Below are 23,563 nucleotides of genomic sequence, written 5' to 3'. Positions count from 1 at the left end.
TTCTTTGAACTTAGAAGTAACAATATTTTTAATGTTATTAATGTTTTGCAATGCATCATTCTCGTTGATCTCCCAATGGTTTAACCAGGCCCTCATGTCTTTATACCACCCTCACTTGAGCCTTAGGTGGTTTTGGCCAGAATTTAAAGCTGGCTTAGGAAGTCTATGATCTCCTATGTTATTGAGTTTGTGCTTGTACAACAGAAGCCTAGTCATAGCTAGGCTCTCGGTAGGGGAAAGACCTACTTCTATAAGGAGAATAGGATAGGGTGTATTGCTTTTATTTTTCAGGTTATACGTTATAAAACGCTTCTGGATTCTCTCAATCTTTCTCCCGGATTCTCTAGAGATGCTGCAACCCAAGACCTCACATTCATAACAGGAGTGACTAAAGTTTCAAACAGGAACTTATTTTTATATGAAATTATGAGGTTTGCCATTTTACAATTATTTTCAAGACTAAAATAAGCTTTCCACCCCCCATTAATCCTTTTCTCAATGTTATAGTTCCAGTTGAGCTTGTGATGAATATCAATTCCTAGGTACTTGTAAGAATACACTTCCTCCAAGTTATTATTGTCATACATAAAATTAGCGTAAGTGTCCTTCTTGGATTTTATAATCATAACTTTTGTTTTGTCAGTGTTAACAGTCATACCCATGGTAGAGCAGAAATCCTTAAGAAGCCTAAGTTGCTTATCAAGATCAGATGGGCACCTTGTGAGAAGAACAATATCATCAGCATAGAGAAGAAGGATGATGACTATCCCAGCTAAGATCGTGCCAGCACATCCTGCTTCCTCTAAATAACCTTCAAGCTTGTCGATGTAAATGCCAAATAGGGTAGGGGAGAGGGGGCAACCTTGTTTAACTCTGATATTACATTTAATATCTTTCGACCACCCCCATTGCTTTTTAGCTTGGCAATTACATTTTCATATAACCTTATAACAACAGCTTTCAACTCGAAAGGAACCTTTAGCTCTTTTAATATATTCCAAATGTTGTTTCTAGGAGCCGTATCGAAAGCCTTTCTAAAGTCTACAAAGGAACAAAAGAGATTGGATTTATCATTACGACATTCCTCCACAATGATCCTAAGCGTAACGAGGTGGTCTATTGTTGAGTGATGCTTTCTAAAACCCGCTTGGCCTTTAGTCCACTTACCTTCACTTTCAAGCCATATGCTCAACTTCTTTTCCAAAATAATACCATATAACTTGGCTAAGAGAGGGCTGATCATAATTGTCTGATAATTAGAGGGGTTATTTGTATCCCCACCTTTAAAAATAGGGATAATGAGGCTCTCAGTCCATGGTTTAGGGAACCCTTTCTTGACTGCTTGATTGAAAGCTTGTGGATGTGGGGGATGAGGATAGGACTTCCAATTTTTAAGATTTCTGCCTGGTAACCTTCAATTTCCTTAGCTTTCCCATTTTCCAAGCGCTTAATCCCAAAATCAGTGTCTTCTAATGAGAAATTATTTCGTTGTGAGCAGGGTTTCAAAGTTATCCATGACATTTGGAGATTCATAAAGCTTTTTAAGATAGGAATTCCAATCGTGTAAAGCAATTTTATTATTATATTTAGTTTTCCTAGTTAGAATCTACCTCCAAAATTTCTTAGGAGCTACCTTAGAGAGGTGTAAGAGATTCTCTTGTCTTTTACGAATGTACTGCCTCTTTTTCCTTTCAGTTAGGGCTTTGTATATTTTTATCTTGTCCATTTTAAGAGATTCATCAACAACCTCCTTAATTTCTCTCCACGCACTTTTACAATCTTTGTCATACCATGGGTTGGTTTTTTTATTTCTTTTATTATTAGAAATTTCAATTGAGAACTTGTTAATAGAATATGAGAGGGTTGTAGTAAAATTGTGATAGAGGTCTTCTATATTGTCTATCCTAGATAAAGGAAGCAAATTGGTTTTTAATTCATTTAGAAAGAGATTGTTTTTATTCTATCAAATTTTAAGTTCTTTTCGCTATAAGGATTATTTTGTATGGGATCTCTATGCATGACAAAATTGAGAGTTATAAGTAAAGGACTATGATTAGAGTCAGGCTCGTGGTCGTTTAAGATGTCAAAATTTATTATTCCGTTGTATAAAGGGAGATCGGAAATAACATAGTCTACCACGTTGCTACCAAGCCCATGGATGCAAGTCATCTGGCTAGAATTGGACCACTTCTTTAGACCGTTGCAAATTATGAGATCCTGAGCACTACAGAGCTTAATCAGTTCTAACCCAAACAAATTCTCCCCAAGGTCTTCAGAGCTCCTTTTGTACTGATTAGCCAGAGTAGGGTCTTCGTCTAACCAAAGAGGATTAGGGTTGGAATGATTGCTTAGAATAATAGCTTGGTTGCTTGAAGTTCGAGCATTAAAGTCACCTATTAAAAGGATATTACCTTCATTCCTTAGGCTAGAAATATCATTCTCTAAACCATTGTAAGGACTATTTTTATCTAGATTCTTTTTCTTAATATATTATTATTTCGTTGTAGCCCTAACTAATATATATATATATTAATTTTTAATTTTTTTGAATAATAATGAATTAAATCTGAATGTATTCTAATTATTGTTTGTTCATATAGTTGTCTATTTTTTGTTACATAGTAGATATAAATGTAATTTTATTAAATAATTAAAAATAAATAAATAAAAAGATAAATAAATAAATCAATTAATGATTTTTATTTTAATTCTTTTTCATTTCCTTTGCTCTTGCCCAAGAAAAAAGAGACAAATAAGCAAACCTCAAGGGGAGAGAAACTAAAAAGAGGAAAAGAGATAAAAAGAGGGAAGGAACTAAGAGGAAAGGGATGGAATCCAACAATTTTTTATTTTCCAACCGTGGTCTCTATTAAGATTACTAGGCCTCCTCTCAATTTCAATGACTTCCCTAAATTTACGATGATGAAATTGAGAAATCTTAGCAATGACCTTAGCCTCTTCAATGCATATCTGATGCTTGGTTTTCTCAGCATGCTCTGCTAAAGCGGAAGAGCAGGTCCTTCCATGCTTGATATTGGCAGTGTGTTCCTTAATCCTTTGATTAATAGAACGACCTGTTTCACCAATGATATACATTATCAATCTTCTTATAGTGAAATATTTATTTGTTTAGTATTTAATTTTATACTATTTTATTAAAATGGAAAAAAAATAAATTTCTAATTTTTATATTAAATAATAAAATTTATAAACAATAATAAATATTTTAATTAAATAAAATAAAAATAAGAATCTTAAAATCTAAATTTATTTATCTTAATTTTAAAATTATTATTTAATTTTTAATCTTAAAATTTACCATTTGTAAGTCTTTATCTTAATCTTTCCTAGAGACTCACTTTGTTATCCCATTATGTCAAGATTTCACAATGCTGATTGTGGAGGGTGATTCTCCAATAAACATCTCAAAAGTAAAAAAAATATGATTAGTAGAGCTTCCCCAGAAAAAATTGCCTCTCTTTCTTCAGGAGAATAGGCAATAAGATAAAAGACTTTCTAATTTCCCCTCTTTCTTCAGGAGAATAGGCAATAAGATAAAAGACTTTCTAGATACCTCAGGATGCAATGACCTTCACTTTCATCTTTTAGTGTATGAGAATTGTCCATTATGGGAGGAATGGAGACAATGTGATGATAAACAAAGATTGATAAATCCCACTAGGAGTGGGAACATGAATGACTATCTAGCATTGAGGAGCACTCTGCAATAAACCAAATCTTATACCTCCCCATAATGAAGTCTTGTTCAATAGATATATCACATAATGAATCACTGAAAAGAACAGTAGAAATGAGAAGGAAGAGAATGAAAATGCTCGCTATTGGTATGACTATGCTATGTTGAGAAAGGTAGTATCATAACTCTGGTGTCCAAATGATAAGATCAGCTCGTAATCACATGCCATGAACCAACTGTTATTTGAGGAGCTGAAGAAAAATACCATGAACCAACTGTTATCCAAGGAGTTAAGAAGAATATCATCAATATCACATATTATAATAATAGAAGAAGAATACCATCAGTATCACATATTATAAAAATAGAGCCGCCAATCTAGTTAACTAATACCTTTAACTCAATTGCACCTGATCATCGACAACTCAGAGGAAGTAATTTGATCGAGGAGATGAGGACAAGTTGTAGGCTTGAGGTATAGTGGCCGCGGTCAATTGAATCAATGTCACTCCAATACTAGATTTTATCCATGCATTTCAATTTTGAATGCTTAGTGATCACAAATATGAAAAGTATCAATAATATTAATTAGACATTAAAATTCATCTATGCATCACATGACTCACTACTTAATAATGTCAATTAGACATTAAAATTATCTAATATATCAAGTCTTACTACTCAACATAGACCTTCTTAGGAGATCCAACTCACCCTCTAGACAACCCACTATTCCCTACATTTTAGTTTTCCTAAGTTATAGGAAATGTAATAGTTATGGAAAATCAACTATTTTGCTCAATAACCACAAATATAAAATATATCAATAACACTAATTAGACATTAAAACTAATTTATGCATCACATGACTCACTACTTAATAATGTCAATTAGACATAAAATTTACCTAATATATCAAGTCTCACTACTTAATGTGGACCTTCTTGGGAGGTCCAACTCATCCTTTAGACAACCCACTATTCTATACATTTTAATTTTCCTAATTTATAGGAAATGCAACCACTTGTGGAAAACCAACTAATTATCATGGTTTTGATGATGATGATGATGTTTGTCCATTAGCCCCTATATGATCTATCAAACCTTAAGAAAGTAAGGTTAAATAGAACTAGTTAATATCTTATTTTTATATTGATTTTTTTATAAATATTTATGCATTAAAAGTAATGTTAAATAGAATTAGTTAATATTTTATTTTTATATTGAATTTTTTTATAAATATTTATGCATTAAAAGTAAGGTTAAATAGAATTAGTTAATATTTTACTTTTATATTGAATTTTCTTATAAATGTTTATGCATTAATCATATGTAATTAATTATAATTTACATTATCAATCTTTTTACTGTGAAATATTTATTTATTTAATATTTAATTTTATAATATTGAATTAAAAGTGGAAACAAAATCCAATTTTAATATTAAATCTGAGGAGTTGAAGAAGAATACCATCACTATCACATATTGTAATAATGGAGCAACCAATCGAGTTAACTAATACCTTTAACTCAATTGCACCTGATCACCGATAACACGCAGGAAGTAATCTGATCTAGGAGAGGACGACAAGATGTAGGCTCGAGGTATAGTGGGTGGTCAATTGAATCAATGCCACTCCAATAATAGATTTTATTCATACATTTCAAGTCATTCTAATAATAGATTTTATACATGCATTTCAATTTTAAATGCTTAATAATCACAAATATGAAAAGTATCAATAATGCTAATTAGACTTTAAAATTAATCTACGCATCACATGACTCACTACTTAAGAATGTCAATTAGACATTAAAATTACCTAATATATCAAGTCTCACTACTCAACATAGACCTTCTTGGGAGATCCAACTCACCCTCTAGACAACCCACTATTCCGTACATTTTAGTTTTCCTAAATTATAGGAAATGTAACAGGTACAGAAAATCAACTATTTTGCTCAATAATCACAAATATAAAATATATCAATAACACTAATTAGACATTAAAATTAATTATGCATCACATGACTCACTACTTAATAATGTCAATTAGACATAAAAATTACCTAATATATCAACTCTCACTACTTAACCTGGACCTTCATGGGAGATCCAACTCATCCTTTAGACAACCCACTATTCTATACATTTTAATTTTCCTAATTTATAGGAAATGCAACCACTTGTGGAAAACCAACTAATTATCATGGTTTTGATGATGATGATGTTTGTCCATTAACCTCTATATGATCTATCAAACTATAAGAAAGTAAGGTTAAATAGAATTAGTTAATATTTTATTTTATAAATGTTTATGCATTAATTATATTTAACTAATTATAATTCACATTTTTATGAGAAGAGCCTTCAGCGAAAATCACATCATAATTTACATTATCAATCTTTTTATTGTGAAATATTTAATTATTTAATATTTAATTTTATAATATTGAATTAAAAGTGGATTTTTTTTCCAATTTTAATATTAAATCCGAGGAGTTGAAGAAGAATACCATCTATTGAAGATAATGGAGAATATCCTAGAATAGGTAGAGTTGGTTCACGTAACCTCAGAATAGGAATTAGTTTCTATTTCTTAGGATGTTGTTCTAACTTCCCTAAAACCATGTTTTTTATTTAATGTGTAATGTGGATGAACAATGTAGAGCATTCTGCAGAGATGGACTCTCCTGGTTCAGACTCTCTTTCATAGAGCTGACTAGTGGGTTTTATTTTTAAAACAAACATTGCCATTTTTATCATGGTATCAAAGCGTCAGGGCTGAGAAACCTGCACACTGGCTGGTGGGTGATTCTTTGAACCGATATCATCGCAGTTGTAAGGTAGATAACTGTGACGATTATGAAATTGTCGCTGGTTATGAGTGTACCTCTGCGACGAGGGCACTGTAGCACTTCACGTGAATTTTTTGTCGCAGGAAAGACGTGTACCATTGCAACGACGTCGTAGAAACAACAAGAACTTCTGCGACGATCGTGGAAGCCAATAACAAGGCTGTGGCTGTGAAGGGAAGCCAAGAACAAGGCTATAGCTGTCAGAAAAGTTGTGAGGGGAAGCCAATAACAAGGCTGTAGCTGACAACAGGAGGTTGTCTAGAGGCTGAGAAGGAAGCCACGGGGATCTGCGTGTGTGTTGCGAGATCAAACAACATTGAAGTACAATGATCTATCTTTGTCACAGATCTGGGGTAAATTTAACATCTTTCACCTATCGGATTTTTATTTTAAATCACCAAGATGAATAACAATATTTTTGAAGCATACATGAATGAGCATAACAAGCTTGATGGTTTCAATTATGCAAATTGGAAGTTTAAGATGCAGAATCTGCTAGAAGCGCAGAGTGCTTGGACAATTATGAATGGGGATGAACCGAAGCTCGTGGTTGGATCATCATCGATCCCAGATTGGGAGAAATGAGAAAGCAGAGCAAGGAAAATGTTAAAGATGTTAATGAAAGACTGCATCATACTGCACATCAGAGAATGTAAGTCGGCTAATGAAATCTGGGGAATTCTGAAGGAATTGTATGAGATCAGGAAATAAAATCATCTTTTGTTTCTGAAGAGTAAGATCCTATCCCTGAAGATGGAGGAGAATGAAACAATTGCTTCATTCGTAGCAAGGCTCAAGGATCTGAAAAACAAATTATCAGACATTGTTCATACAGTCGACGATACAGATCTTGTAACCATTACAATGAATGGTGTCACTGATGATTACCAAATGTTCATCACTGGGATAAATGCCAGAGAAAATATCCCACATTTTGAAGAACTGACAAGTATACTGATGCAGGAGGAAGAGAGGGGATTGACTCTAAAGCCCCAAAGTGTCGATCTTGCATTGATGACGAAGAAGAACTTCTATAAAGGGAAAGGGAGTCTACAACAACAAAAAGGAGCAAGTTCACAAAAACGGCCAAATCAGACTCAAGGTATGCATCCGAATAAAAACTACGTTGAAACTAAATGTTTTTATTACGGAAAAATGGGTCATATTGCCAGGGAATGTAGGAAAACGAAATATCATGAAGAACAGCAGAAGCCAAAAAGACATGCAGGTCATCTCGCAAATGGTGATCAGGTGTAGAATTTAAGATTCTTCATGGCAGATCGTGATGAAAATGTTGATGCAGACATCTGGTATGTAGATTCGGGAGTGTCAACACACATGACAGGGAATAAGCAATGGCTGGAAGATTTTAAAGAAATCAATGAAGGCGTACAGGTTTACCTAGGTGATGACAGAAGTCATCAAATCAAAGGGTGTGGGAAAGTTTCTGTCATCCTACCTAATGGTAATATCAAACAAATTTATAATGTGATGTATGTTCCTAGCATAACAAAGAACTTGATTTATGTATCCATGATTACAGATCAAGATTTGAAATTTGAATTTTTAAAATCTAACTGTTAAATTAAAGATCTGCTAGATGGAATGAAGACAATTGCTACAGGAATCCGAACAGGAGGACTGTACAAGTTGGATGTGAGGCATGCACTAGTTCGAGCATTGACAGCAACAAGCCTGACTACAGAAGAGATTTGGCACCAAAGATTCAGGCACATCAACTACAATGATTTGCTGTTACTACAAAAGAAGGAAATGGTAAGAGATCTTCCTATGCTAAAGCAAGTACATAATGATTGTGATGCATGTACTTTAGGAAAAATGCATAGAGAAGAATTCCCTGTAAGAGTAGAAAAGAAACAGAGGGATATACTAGAGTTAGTGCACACAGACCTTTGTGGACCTATGCAGACAAAATCATTAGGAGGTGCACCGTATTTCCTACTGTTCATTGATGAGTGTACACATGGTATAATAATAATAGAGCATCCCATCAGTATCACATATTATAATAAGAGAGCAACCCATCCAATTAACTCAATTGCACCTAATCACCAAAAACCCGCAGGAAGTAATCTGATCTAGGAGAGGAGGACAAGTTGTAGGCTCCAAGTATAGTGGCCTCGGTCAATTGAATCAATGTCACTCCAATAATAGATTTTATTCATGCATTTTAAGTCACTCTAATAATAGTTTTTATTTATGCATTTCAATTTTAAATGCTTAATAATCACAAATATGAAAAATATCAATAATGCTAATTATACATTAAAATTAATCTACGCATCACATGACTCACTACTTAATAATGTCAATTAGACATTAAAATTACCTAATATATCAAGTTTAATTGGTGATTAAAATGATTTGAAATTAAACTAAGAGATCAAAGGTTCAATCTCTTGGAAGTAATCAGGTCTAACAGAGGAGGAGAAGGTATAGTGGTAGCCGCCAATTGAATCAATGTCACACTAATAATATATTTTAATCATATATTTCACTTTTAAAAGCATAACAATCACAAATATGAAAAATATCAATAACACTAATTAGACATTAAAATTAATCTATGCATCACATGACTTTATTACCTAATATATCAAGTCTCACTACTCAACCTAGACCTTCTTGGAAGATCCAACTCAACCTCTGGACAACCCACTATTGTGTACAGTTTAATTTTCCTAATTCATTGAAAGTACAATCAACCCACTATTTCCTATATTTTAATCTCCACCATGTTTTAAGCATTTAGTTTATATATAAAAATTCAGTTGAAAATCCAACTAACTAATGCCTTTAACTCAATTGCACTGGATCACCGACAACTTGTACGTCCCCTCTTCTCTTCTTCCGTGTCTTCCAATTCCCGAGTGTTTGATTTCCTATGTTTGGTATTTTCATTAGCATTATAATGTATTAAGTATCTCAAATTTAATCATGAATTAGAATTTATTAAGTAATTTTGGTGGTTATAAAAAATTCAATTCATTTTATATATTTTAAATTATTATATAAAATGTAATTAATTGAATGATAACTAACTAATTATCATTTTTTATTTATTTTATAATATTTTTAATAGCTTAATTTTAATAGTATAAAAAAATTATATATATATATATATATATATATATATATATATAATTATAATTATAATTTTATTTAATTTAGAAATTGATGTAAAATTCAATTAATAATTTTTTATAATTATATCAAATATAATTAATTTTAATGAAAACCAACTAATCACCATATTTTTATAAATATTATATTTACATTTATATTTTCAAATATTTAATTTTACTTACTAATATTTTTATTTATAAATTAATTACTAAAAAGTAATATGCTCATTTTCTTATATGTAATATTTTTATAAACAAATCAAACATTATATCTTAAATAATATTAATACATATATGTGTCCTTCGAGTGAGTTGAGTTGACAAATCATTCTTATATGTAATATTTTTATAAACCAATCAAACACTTTATGTTAAATAATATTAATAAATATATGTGTCTTCCCATTGTAGTTGAGTTGACAAATTGTTCTTATACACAATATTTTTATAAACAAATCAAACACTTTATATTAAATAATATTAATAAATATATGTGTCTTCCCAATGCAGTTGAGTTGACAAATCGTTCTTATAATCTTTTTATAAACAAATCAAACACTTCAGGTTAAATAATATTAATAAATATATGTGTCCTCCAAGTGCAGTTGAATTGATAAATTGTTGTAGATTAAGTATTGATTAAACTAAGAGATCCAAACAGAAGTAATCCAATCTACACTAAATATTAAGTTTTGTTGATGCTTCATTGCTCATTCCCAACTTTGATTTTTGACAAAGACAAATTACTTTAAAGACAACCAACCAATTATGATAGTTTAGTTAATACATTTCAATATTTTGTAAAAAAAACATTAATAATATTAGTTAAACATTACAATTAAATGTTATATCACAATTCATTATTCAATCTCAATCTTCCCAAGAGATTCAAATCTTAAAAATTAAATTATTGTATCACAACTCACTATCTAACCTTGACCATAATGTGAATCCCAATTCAGCCTCTAGGCTAGCCACTCACGATGATTTTCATCCATATACTTTATTTTTTCTAAATTCACAGGAAATACAAACATCTTATCAACACTCAACTAATTATCATGTTTTATATATATGAATTTTGAGATTAATTTTTTTACATAAATATTTTCATTTATAAATTAAGCATCTTATATTAAATAATAATAATAAATCTAAATATTTTTTATATATGAAAATTTTATTTAGATATTTAGATAAATTTATATTATAATTATGATTTATATCACTATTTTTTTTGTAAGTCAGTACAAACATATTTCTATTAATATAAAAAGTTTTATATTAATAACATATCATGACTATGTGATAGAAATGGCTTGAAGATGGCCATAAACATAACAGGCCTAAGGATGACCATGAAAGAAAGTAGAGAACACATCTAAAAAACGAAAAAATAGAACCATTGGAATCAGGCAACTTGGGACTGATCACCTATGCGTCCTTTATTTCCTTTCTTCTTTACTACTTTGGTGCAACCTTCTGGAGGTGTGGCTACCAAAGGTACCTTAAGATTGTTTTGACAATCTAAGGAAGCATCTTGTTAGAGTCCGAGGAGGTTGATTCATGGGCATGCTTCATGGCACTTGTAAGAGCATTATTACTGAATTCTTCTCTTATGGCTGATAAAACATGGATGTTCTGACCTCTTTCACAAGCCTTGTGAAGATCTGAATTCTGGGCCTCGTCCAACGGGAGCATGTCGTCATCAGACTCATCATCTTCCTGATCCGAGGAAGAGGAATCATCCTCTTCTTGAGGAGGCAAGATGCATGGCTTCCATGCTTTAGATACGGGCTTTTGTTTCACTAGTTTTTGAGAACAAGGGTTCTAAAGATGACCTATTTGATGGCATAGTCGGCACCTAAAAGCAGTGTTCTAGTAGTTCAGCTGTTGGGTCTAGTGAAAATAACCTATTTTTAAGTTAAATTTTGTCAAGAAAGCCTTTGTTGATGTCTATTTCTATGCAAATCATGCCATAGGTGAAGACTCCAAACTAGTCTCACAAGGGATCGTCTTTCAGAAAATGACCCAAGGTGTTTCCAATACCCAGAAACACTTAAGAATGTCATAGATGGGTCGGAAAATTTTGGAGCCTAACCCAAATAGGTAACTTTGTGATCAAAACAATGGAGGGGTCAAAATATGGGAACCAAGGGGTTAGAAAGAGCCCAACTTTTCCCCAAAACCATGGCCCCTTGGAAAGAGCATTCTTATAATCCAAATCCTCCTAAAAAATGACAAGGAATAAACCCTTGGAACATAAGAGGACCCTACATGCCTTGGTTCAAGTTGAGTGGACCCATTGGTAAAGGTCTGATGTACACGACCATAGCCCACTGAAACAATAGATGAGGCCATTACCTGCCAACAACTCGTAGATTCCATCTAGAGTTGGGTGAGTGATTTCCACTGAAGGAACATCCTAAACCTTGTATACTATAAAAAGACCCAGAGCAACCCTGGGCTTGAGTCGCCTTGCTTTAGGGCAAGGGACATTCTGGAGGCAGCTTTTCACTTCGGGGAAGTTGGTTTCAGACCGCGTCTTTGTAAGAGAAGGCTTGGGAAGAGGAAGGCTTTCCCAAAGCTCCCCCACACAATTGAAGAGCCAAGAAAACTGTGACATCTCTACATATATTATAAACAGAGAGAGGAAAGAGGTCTTCCATTTTCTGACCTTCGAAAAGAAGGCGGTGTAATCCACATGGTAGCCCTGTTTTGAGTTCTAGCGATAACTTGAGGTCTTTTACTAGATCCGTAGATATAACACATAAAAACATTGAATGCCCATAAATCAATTTGATTGAGATTTGAAAAGGGCTCAAAGCGATGACAGGCTCAACCATCTCACTAGTGGCTTCCCCAACATCGATCTGCTTCAGACCCCTTGGGAAACCCTAAGGGCCATGCGCTCACTCTTTGATGCTTTTAGTTCCTCTTTGCATACTTTCACTAGAAATCTCTTTCTGCATACTTACGCTTCAACAAATTATCGCCAGGTCCAAAAAGGGCTCACAAGGAGCCATGCACAATGGAGTTGAGTGCACTCTGACTTCGTATCCTAAGGGACTCATCGGATTCCTCTAACCCTCCATGGGAACACCTCCTTTAGGACCCAAATTCTTGTAAGAATACCCTTCCCTAGTAAATCCATCAAGCCCCCTACCACTCACCGGAACATAATCCCTTTCTGAATGAATTTCTATCGAGGACAAAAAACCCTTCCCTGCTACCTTTCCCATACTGATAATCCTTGGGAGCCCTAGGTATCAAACCTTCATCCCTTAGATGTTCTCTTGAATTATCATGCCCTAAGCTGCCATACTGAAGTAGCGATGTCATTGGGCTTGCAGCATAAAACCTATCAAGCTCAGCGTCTCTTGCATCTAAAATGCTTGAGGGGAGTGGATGTTGTTGATCAGATGGGGGCAAGGCATCCATCCTAGTGCTCGATCGCTTCTCAAGTATTTCAAACCTTGTCCAAAAAACACTCCCCTAAAACCAAGTTTGGCATTTTCTTGTGAACTAATTTGTAAAATTCCTTTGTAATGAATGAAATCTAGTAATTGAAATGAGGATGAATAAATAGTTATTGAAATAATTTTTATTTTTTAATATAAAAAAATAATATTACTTTGTTGAAAATTTTATAATATAATTAATCATTTTTATTTAATTAATATATTATAGTTAATTTATATTATAACTTTGAACATGTGTAAATGAAATAATTTGTTTGAGGTAGATAATTACTTAATCATTATAAATTTTTAATTTAATGATATGAAAAAAAAAAAATTTAATATAAATTATGTATTTAAATTTCTAAGTGCTTATTTAATTATTATAAATGTTTAATTTGAAGATATAAAAAAATTAATAATATAAATTATGTATTTTAATTTTCAAGTGTTTAATTTTATTGATATTGAAAACACTAATAATAAAATTTAATAAGAGATCAAAGGTTCAATCTTTGGAAGTATGCACCTCTTAAATGGGAGGAGAAGGTATATTGATAGCTGCCAATTGAATCAATGTCACTCTAATAATATATTTTATTCATATGTTTCAATTTTAAAAGCATAACAATCACAAATATGAAAATATCAATAATTGAACAATAAAATTAATTTATGCATCACATGACTCTATTACCTAATATATCAAGTCTTACTACTCGACCTAGACCTTTTTGGGAGATCCAACTCAACCTCTAGACAACCCACTATTCCGTATAGCTTAATTTTCCTAAATTCATTGGAAGTGCAATCAACCCACTATTTCGTACATTTTAATTTTCCTAGTTTATAGGAAATGCAACTATTTATTGAAAAACAACTAATTTGCTTAATACTAAGAAATATAAAATATATCAATAACAATACTAGACATTAAAATTAATTTCTGTATCACATGATATAGAAATGACCTAATATATCAAGTCTCACAACTTAACCTAGACCTTTTTGGGAGATCCAACTCATCCTCTAAACAACCCAGTATAATATATAATATTTAATTAAAATGAAAAAAATATAAATTTCTAATTTTATATTAAATAATAAAATTTATTTTTTTTTCTCGTTAAAAATATTCTATTCTATTATTTACAGGAACAAGAAAAACAGTTACAATCATAGAGTCATTTTTCCAAAGGCCAACTGGGGCACTTTGGAATGGGAGTTATCAGAAAGAGCAGCCCACGCAGGGCACCACGTCTGAGCAAAACAACCTACGCAGGGGCCCTAAACCACAGAAGTGCAACCAGATCAAACTTAACATCCCACGCAGGGGCTCTGGACCAAAAGTGTTCATCCCTCGCAGGGGCATCAAAAAACCTTCAGCAGTATCCCTTTCGGGCAATACAGACATAGCAAGAACAGAGGTTAAGCCGACATGACATAAATAGAAAACCAAAACAAGACCTGAGCAGCGCTGGAGGATGTGATGCTGAACAGATGGACGGCTAATCGTCCGGCTCCTCCTCGACGATCCTGCACTAGCCATACATTTCTCTTTCCTCTGCAGTAGGAAAGGAATCCATGTTGACATTGTCCCCCATGGGTGTCAACACCTCCTGAGTCTGAGGAAGGTTAGAAACACGCTCTGGAGCATCCGGTGGCATCTCCTTGACATCCTCTAAGCTCCCGCACGGGTGCTTCCCCTTGCTGAGATGACCAACGCCATCAAATAATAAAATTTATAAACAATAATAAATATTTTAATTAAATAAAATAAAAATAAAAATTTTAAAATCTGAATTTATTTATCTTAATTTTAAAATTATTATCCCATTATGGCAAGGTTTCAGTATGATTGTGGAAGGTGATTCTCAATTAAGCATCTCAAAAGTAAAAAAAAAAAAATGATTAGTAGAGCTTCTCCAAGAAAAATTGCCTCTTAAGATAACAGACTTTCTAGTTACGTGATGCAATGACCTTCACTTTCATCTTTTAGTGTACTGAAATTGTCCATTATGAGAGGAATGTAGACAATGTGATGATAAACAAAGATTAATAAATCCCACTAGGAGTAGAAACCTGAAAGACTATCTAACATTGAAGAGCGCCCTACAATAAATCAAATCCTATACCTCCCATCATTTCAAGTACTATTGATATTTCCATATAATAATTTTAATTGATTTATAATTTTTCTCCTCCACTTAAAATTTACTTACTAGTACCATTGATACTTCTACATAATGATTTTAATTGATTTATGATTTTTATACTCCACTTGGAATTTTGAATTACTAATATTATAACATAATATATATAGCATAATGATGTTTTATTCAATAGATATATCGCATAATGAATCACTGAAAAACGGTAAAGATGAGAAGGAAAAGAATGAAAATACTATGCCCAGTAAAATATAAATATCATAACTCTGGTCTTCAAATGATAAGAACAGCTCGTAATCACATGCCAGGAACTAACTGTTATCCGAGAAGTTAAAGAAAAATACCATGAACCAACTGTTATCCGAAGAATACCATTAATAATAATAGAGCAGCCAGCCATCCCATGGTCGTATTGAAACTGCATTTATTTGACATGTTACAGTTAATTAATACAATACAATTGGGCAAGTGCTAACGAGTCTGTAATAAGGCATTTAATGCCTTGTTACATGCATACTCCATAATCTGATAATATATTGTCATTATTTTTTTATTTATTTAATCACGACTAACATGTTATCGAGTATACATATAACTAGATATTTAATGCCTTATGACAAGCTCGTTAACTCTTACCACACAATTGCACCTGATCACCTACAAACCGCAGGTCCCCTCTTCTCCTCATCTGTCATTCATATGAAAAGTACTAATAATTTCATCAAGTTTATTGATACGTTACCTGGCTTAATCCAAGTATTAAAATTTATTAAGTAATTCAGATAGTCATAAAAAAAAATACTCATTCTATGTACTTTAGTAGTTTACCCAGGAGGAGGAATGTCCCGGTTTCGTCACTATGAGAAAAACCTCCGGCTCCAAAGCGGCGACGGAAACCAGACCATTCCTCCGCTGGGTACTCCCCCAAGAATTAGTAGGAGGGCTCTCCAATGGCTTCACAAACATTACAGGTTACTCCTTTTGTTCGGCCTTGCATCAGGGATGGACCCTGTTTGTACCCAAGCCTTCGGTTCCAAGAACTGGGAATTCATGGGTCTCTCGTTGAAGAGAACAATACTGATATTGTTAACAGCCTGCATCCCAATCAGTTTCTTATGGGTGAATCTCGAGAAAATCATGTCATGGATTGGCCAAGATGCGCGTATCGCAGCAGTTGCGCCACATATTTTGCTTATTTTTGCTCCTGGGTTTTGCAACGAATAGCATATTGCAGCCCTTGAGAGTTATCTTCGATCCCAGGGAAGTTACAACTCCAATGATGTGGTGTTTTGCTGTTGCTGTCGTTGCCCATGTGCAGGAGTTGCAATAGCTGTAGTAAATATATAAATTACTTTGCATATATATATAAACTAATTTGGATCCATGACATGATTTTCTAGAGATTCACCCGTAAGAAATTGATTGGAACGCAGGCTGTTAATAATATGAGTATTGTTTTCTGCAACGAGACACAGATGAGTTGCTAGTTCTTGGAACCGAAGGGTTGGGTACAAACAGGGTCCATCCCTGATGCAAGACCGAACAAAAGGCAGTAACATGTAATGTTTGTGAAACCAATGGAGAGCCGCCTCCAGCTCATTCTTGGGCTCCCAATCTCGCTAGGCATAAGACAAACGCCATGGCTCTTACATATACCACGCAATTCATTGCTACCGTAGGGAATTGTTTTTCAACCAGGAAAAAAAACCATAACATCTTCATTAAAATGTGTTTGATACACCATAGTAGAATATCTATCTTCTTCAAAAAGGAGACATTTGCCATCAAAGGTTCAATAAAAGTCGGAAATAATCGCTAGGATATCCAGCAAATTCTACACCAAAAATAACAACCAGAATGGCAAAAAAAACCCGATCAAAAATCAAAGGAGCCTGAGTACAGATTGAGCCATGCAACAGTATTTCAATGCTGTCTTGCTGATTACAATGCTTTATCTTAATATATTTAGATTTAATCTCTCAATGCTGGGTAGATTTCCAAGGGATCTATGTTGTTTAATTACTCTTCAAAATAGACTACATTCCACATGAATATTATGGGCAATATCATGAGTTTAAAAATAAAAAATCACTAATAATAAGTAGTCAAATTTACCTTAACTACTAAACAAAAATAAATTAAAAATAATAATAACATCAAAAAAATTAACACAAGACTATTTTTATAGAGTTTTTGTTAGTGTTATTTTTTGGACTTTCCCGTGAAGGAATAGGGCCAAAAATTTTAAGGTGAAAGTTTGATTTGTGTTATTAAACTAGTTTTTTGACCTTGAAAAACTTCTAGGGCACTTCTATTCTGCAGGACCCCTAGGGCACTTCTATTGTGAAGGGGTTACCCATCAAACTTTTGACTTCAATAAATTACTACACGATTTTAGAGAAATTAGACCGGAAAAACTTTCAAAAAAATCACAATTAGTTTTTCAAATTTACTTAACATAAAAATTTATTTATTTTAACATAAAATTATTTTTATTTTATTAATATTTACATAACAGAGCATAACTATATATATATATATATATATATATATATATATATTTTATTTCTACGAGTTTTGGATAGATGGTGATGGAGTGTTGTGTTAATGGTGATGTGAAGTGGTTGGTTCAATTCCCCATCCCTATCTGGTTGACATATTGAACATGAAAAAGATGTAGTCCTGCCAAACTTACAAATATATATATATATATATATATATATATATCGAATTCAGAGCTTTATATTAAATAGTAATAATAAATATATTTTTATGTGATGATGATGATGGTGGTGGTTAACGTCCACTGAGATCAAACTTTGGTCTATCAAACCTAAAGAAACAAATTATTTAGTTTGATATAAGATTTTATTCCTATGCTCAAAAAGCTTGGAGAGAAGCCTACCGAGCTCACTGTAATTTTAACAACATAAAAGGCTAGGAAGGTTAGTATTGCAACAAAGATTTTTAAAGTGAGATCTAATGTGGTTGTAGGCAGGGCATTGTAAGAGGAAGTGATTTTCATCTTCGATGTTTGTATTCTCACATAGATGGCAGAACCTTTCCATCCACGGTGTATGACCATTGCACTATGGATCTCATGAGATTTCATTATAATCTGAGCTATATTAATTTTCTTCTTTGAGGTAGATAAAATAGAGAGATACTTTTGATCTTCTAGGGTAGGGTTGATGACCTTCTTATAATATCTTAATTTTCTTTTAGCTGCTAAATCTTTCTCACACCACATTTTTTCTTTGAACTTAGAAGTAACAATATTTTTAATGTTATTAATGTTTTGCAATGCAACATTCTCCCAATGGTTTAACTAGGCCCCGGTGTCTTTATACCAACCTAGTTTGAGCCTTAGGTGGTTATTGAGTTTGTGCTTGTACAACACAAGCCTAGTCATAGCTAGGCTCTCGATAGGGGAAAGACCCACTTCTATAAAGAGAATAGGATAGGGTGTGTTGCTTTTAATTTTGAGGTTATACGTTATAAAATCTTTTGGATTTGCTCAATCTTTCTCCAGGATTCTCTAGAGATACTACAACCCCAAACTTCACATCCATATAAGATAACCGTAGTGACTAAAGTTTCAAAGAGGAACTTCTTTCTATCCCACATTACGAGGTTTGTCGTTTTACAATTATTATCAAGACCAAAATAAGCTTTACATCCCCCATTAATCCTTTTCTCAATGCTATAGTTCTAGAACATTAATAATTCTAATTGTTACTTCAGGTTAATTTGTATCACATTTAAAAATATTATGATATCTATTTTTAATTTTTTAATGGAATTAAATAATATAACTCATTATAAATTTAATTTATAATATATATTTATAATAACAAAGGGTTGATAAGGGTAAGACTCAGGATTAAATCACACTTTCCACTATTCCCTTTAATAAATTAATAATATAAATTATGTATTTTAATTTTTAAGTGTTTAATTTTGATGATATAAAAAAACATAGTCTAACTTATATATGAAATGACACTTTTCATAACATGTTTTCTGGTTAATTTTATTGGAAGTCTTGTAGAGAATTTTTAAAACTTGAGTTTAAGTTGTTTACTCTTTAGAATTTAAGTGCTCCAGGGAGTTTTTTAAGGTGTTGAATCTATTCATGCATTCAAAATCACATTCTTTCTTGAAAATGTTTTATTAGATTCAAATATATATATATATATATATATATATATATATATATATATATATATATATAGCTTCTATAAATTACACTATACCTATAAAAAAATACTTATAATATAAATAAATAACATTATATAATTTTATAAGATAATATTATAAATATAATAAAATAATATTTATAACTTTATATTTTATGTACAATGTTAGTTTTATAAAATTTTGTCAAATTTTGTAAGGGAACACGTTATATAACCAGCCTAGATCCATCTTGATTTTGGATCTATCAAGCGCGAGGGATCAAATCTCTGGATGTGCAATCCTTGATTTGAGACTTTTGGATCCCTCTCGGAGGATTGATAGATCTAGAGTTAGGACGGAGTTTAATTATTAATTTTATTTTTTCATTTTACTTTTTATGTAATTTTACTAAGTCAAAATGTTTTAGTTAATAATTTTATTTATTATTATTATTATTATTATTTTGTAATTTGATTGGGTCAAAGTGTTTAGATAGCATAATATAAAAGAACATTACAACATCTCTTCCATTTTGGATGGAGAGTGTCTCTCCCCCAAAAATGTAATAAAATAAAATTAAAAAAATATACATATTTACAAAAGGAGTTGTCTTTAATGCAACTTTTTTGAAAACTTTTCCAATTTAAGCTTGATGGGTAAACTCTTCACAATCGCCCTAGGGTTTTTCAGGATGTTGAACCCATATATGCAGTGAAAAAACCACTTTAAATAACAAAAAATAAGATTTCACTTCAAAATTTTCAAGCTTGATGGGTAAACTTTGCACAATCGAAGTGCCCTAGAGGTTTTCCAAGATGTTGAACCCATATATGCAGTCAAAAAACCACTTTAAATAAAAAAAAATTAAGATTTCACTTCAAATTTTTCTTTATTCCGACCACAAAATCCACCCAAAACTCAAAAAAGTCACATTAAAGACAACTCCTTTACAAAATATTTTGATGGTGAAATGAAAGGTGGTTTTTTAGCATGTGGTATTGATGAGCCATGGTATTGGCCCATGGTATGGTATGGTTAACAATGTCCATGGTAAAGTGGGGTGAGTGTCCATGGTTAAAATTTTTGCTATATTGTAAGTTATTTTAATTGTGAAATAAGAGATGGTTTTTGGGCATGTGGTCTTGATGAGCCATCATATTGGCCCATGGTATGGTATGGTTAATAATATCCATGGTAAAGTGAAGGTGAATATCCATGGTTAAAAATATAGTTATTTCTTAAGTATTAAGTTTTGACGTGCTTATTAATGAAATTTAAATATACGTAGTAAATTTAAATTATTATAATGGTAAAATGGATCTTAATCTATAGCTATTATTTATATCTGATATATTTTAATGGGATGGAAGTGTAGATATATCTCAAAAGTAATTATAATTTTTTCTTTTAGATTTGATCGAAAAAATGTTATAAAATTAAATTCAAATAAAATATTTTTAAAATATTTTGATTGTGAAACGAGAGATGATTTATGAGCATATTGTATTGATGAGCCATGTATTGGCTCATGGCATTGTAACAAAGCATATTTACAAATAAATAATATCTATGGTAAACATATTGTTATATTGTAAATTTATTGTAAATATTTAAGTTTTGATGTGCATATTAATTAAATTTAAATATAGTTCTAGAAGCATTATTCGCTTCTATAAGACAAAATTGATCTTAACTTATTGTCTACACTTATAAGTTATATATTTTAATGTAATATATATGATTTTGTTTTATTTAAAAATTATTCATAATTTTATTAAAAAAAAACAAAATTACAATGTAACAAATCGAATTTTATTACTTTTAACTTTTTACGGACAATACAACATCTCCCCCATACTGGGCTCTTTATTACTTTTAACCAACAAGCAAATGTTTACCAATCCCTTATGTATTATAAATTGGATATATTACACCTACACATCACTCCTATATTGGGTTGGGTTGTAGAGTATCTTTAGACACAATATGATAGTGATGAATACTCTCTTTTTGTTAATATTTTTTTTAGTTAAATTGATAATTAAACTTTAATGTGATTTACTAGATTCAAGACCCAATTAATAGCAAAAGTTAATGTCCTTTATTCTAAACATGTGTCATTTATCCTAAACATCCATATATTAATTAGATAAATACAAAAATATGCAACATATTATGCCATAGTACTGGGAAATTCCAAGTGAAGTAGAAAAGCCATAAATTAACTAAAATTATTGTGTGAGTTCTTGGAATGACTGGATTGATTGGAGGTACAGAATTTGGTTTGTTGTAGAGGTGCTCCTCAATGATAGTGGGTCCTTCACGTTCTTCCGCCCTAGTGGGATTTATTTGAAATACTTTACCTGTTCTCATTTAGATTTATTTTTTACTGACAATGGGCCATGTTGAGGCCAACTCTAAACATGTGATGTGAATAATTTTTTTTGTTTTCATTTTTTTTAACTTTATCAATAAAAATATTGCACTGGGATAGCTATGAAACCATACTGGGAAAATATGCTAAGAGGAAATATCACACTCAAATAGTTAACGAAACAATTAAGGCAAGTCGAAGAAAGGCAAGGGCAACTCGGTAGAGGCATAGGCAACCCAGTTCTTTTCCTCCCAAAGATATGTTATCGTAGGGCAACCCAGATCTTTTCCTCCTAGAGATAAATTATCTTATTCTGGAAAAAGAAGATTGGCCAAGAGGGTGAAGAGGGGAAAAATCTTGAGGCAATCTCGATAACTTAGAGACTAGTAGGAGGGGGGCCAAGTAATTGAGTAGTTGTGATGTTACTTTCCTCAAGGATAAGACACTGTATTGGTGACGCTGCCAAGAGGAAACCCATTGGACCTAGAGAGATCTATGTTGAAAATTTGATCTGAGCATGGAGTTGGCTCAGGGAGGGGTTCTAATAGAGGTATTAGTACTCATTGGTCGGGTGGAGCATATTTCTATCTAGTAACATCTGTGGAAGTCAAGTGGCTTGTGTAGATAACTAAAATTTAGTTTAATGTGTATTTTTAGGAAGTTTTCTATTTAAAATTTGTTTTATGTTTCTTTGGACATTTCAAGAGTTATATTTTGTAAAATATTGAAATGAAATAGAAAGAAATGAAAAATTATACAATGTTGTAAAGATTTTCGAGTTAGGTTAGTTGCTTTGATCCAAGCTGAACACCAATCCTAACTAGAGGGAAACAATCCTCACTCCGTTAATGTATATAAAGTATACAGACCCACACCAATCATGACTAGAGGGAAACAATCTTCACTCCGTTAATGTATCTAAAAAATATACAAGCCCACACCAATCTTGACTAGAGGGCAACAATCCTCACTCTGTTAATGTATCTAAAAAGTATACAGGCCCTACAGACTCAGGTTTGAGCCCAATAGTTTTTCTACAGATTAAGTTTATAAAACAGAGAAGAAAATGAAAGCAATTGTTGATACATGCAATTAACCAAATCCTTTCAGAGGAAGAGAAAGATTCATATGCAAAAGACATCAGTAAATAATTTAGGGATTATGTATAAAATTTGTTGTTAAAGGAACAAACAAAGCTTTTAACTAACTTGAAGTGGTATGTTAGGATATTCCGACACATAGGAAGTAGTTAAGTATAACTTGGTCCAATGTAGAGTTAGGTAAAGTGTGTTTCTTTACTATGTACTTTTGTAACATACAATCTAATGGTCACGATATGTTCTAGACATGAAGTGATCTGATGGTTCATTCTCTCCTTGGTATTACCGACACTTGATCCATGGCTTAACACCCGATTGGTCTATGATCTCTATTTAAAGAGTATGGAGGGTCATTTGTAGGGTGACCGTTAATGAGAGAAGTTTATGTAAAAAACTTTTCTTTTATTAATAAATTGCATGAAGTGGCCACATTGGCTCAGGCTGTGGCCTGTTTCCCTCTTTGAGGGTTTTAACCACGTCAAGAATACCGATGTATTCATATGTGATCTATTTGTGAGCGATGTCCTTTGGTGTTCTATTGAGGAACTTACCCTGTAAATTCCTACATGGTATCGG

Source organism: Pinus tabuliformis, chromosome 2_1, assembly GCF_031772625.1.
Source record: "Pinus tabuliformis cultivar Carrire ecotype Pingquan chromosome 2_1, CPIR1, whole genome shotgun sequence".
Classification (NCBI taxonomy): Eukaryota; Viridiplantae; Streptophyta; class Pinopsida; order Pinales; family Pinaceae; genus Pinus; species Pinus tabuliformis.
Note: the sequence above shows the minus strand (reverse complement) of the source record.